The sequence below is a fragment of the Bison bison genome, unplaced genomic scaffold (genome assembly GCF_000754665.1).
Source record: "Bison bison bison isolate TAMUID 2011002044 unplaced genomic scaffold, Bison_UMD1.0 scf7180017860498, whole genome shotgun sequence".
Taxonomy (NCBI): Eukaryota; Metazoa; Chordata; class Mammalia; order Artiodactyla; family Bovidae; genus Bison; species Bison bison.
Genome location: NW_011491070.1, coordinates 8572 through 9838, shown reverse-complemented (window position 1 = coordinate 9838; position 1267 = coordinate 8572).

The following is a 1267-nucleotide window of genomic DNA, read 5'->3' as shown; positions in this document are numbered from 1 at the left end:
CATAGGGATGATTAAGTGTGAGTACTCAGTTGCTAAGTCATGTCAGACTCTTTGCAACCTCATAGACTGTTACCAGCCAGACTTCTTTGTCCATGGGATTTCCAGGCAAGAATACTGGAGAGGGTTGCCATTTCCTTCATCAGAGGATCTGTGCAACCCAGGGATTGAACTAGCATCTTCCGCATTGGCAGGCAGATTCTTTACCATTGAGCCACCAGGAAAGTCCATGTTGTTTTTGTTGTTCGGTCACTAAGTTGAGTCTGGTCTTTGCCATCTCATGGATGGTAGCATGCCAAGCTCCTCTGTCCTCCACTATCTCCTGGATTTTCTCAGATTCATGTCCATTGAGTCAGTGAAGCAATCTAACCATCTTATCTTCTGCTGCCTCTTTTCTTCTTTTGCCTTCAATCTTTCCTATCATCAGGGTCTTTTCCATGAGTTGATCCTTCTATCATATTGCTAAAGTACTGGAGCTTCAGCTACAGCATCAGTTCTTCCAGTTAATGGTTAGGGTTGATTTCCTGTATGATTGATTTCATTGATCTCCATGCAGTCCAAGGGACTCTCAAGAGTCTTCTCCAACACCATAGTTCAAAAGCACGGATTCTTCGGCACACAGCCTTCTTTACACTCACATCTGTACATGAGTACTGGAAACACCATAGCTTTGGCCATATGGACATTTGTTTGCAAAGTGACATCTCTGTTTTTTAATATGCTGTAGGTATGTCATAGTTTTCCTTCTAGGGAGCAATTGTCTTTTAATTTCATGGCTGCAGTCAAATTCTGCAATGAATCTATCTGATTCTGATATTGACCATATGGTGTTGTCCGTATGTAGAGTCATCTCTTGGGTCATTTAAAAGGATGTTTGCTATCGCCAGTGTATTTTCTTGACAAAACTCTGCTAGCCTTTGCCCTTTTAAATTTTGTACTCCAAGACCAAACTTGCCTGTTATTCTGAATATCTCCTGACTTTATACTTTTGCATTCCAATCCCCTATGATAAAAAGGATATCTTTTTTTGGTATTAGACCGAGAAGGTCTTGTAGGTCTTCACAGAACCAATCAACTTCACCTTCTTCAGCTTCAGTAGTTGGGACATAAACTTGCACTACACTAATGTCGAATGGTTTGCCTTGGAAGCAAACTGAGATGATTCTGTTGTTTTAGAGATTGCCCAAACACTGCATTTCTTACTCTTTTTTCTAGCTCTGAGGGCTACTCCATTTCTTCTAAGATTCTTGTCCACAGTAGTAGACACAAT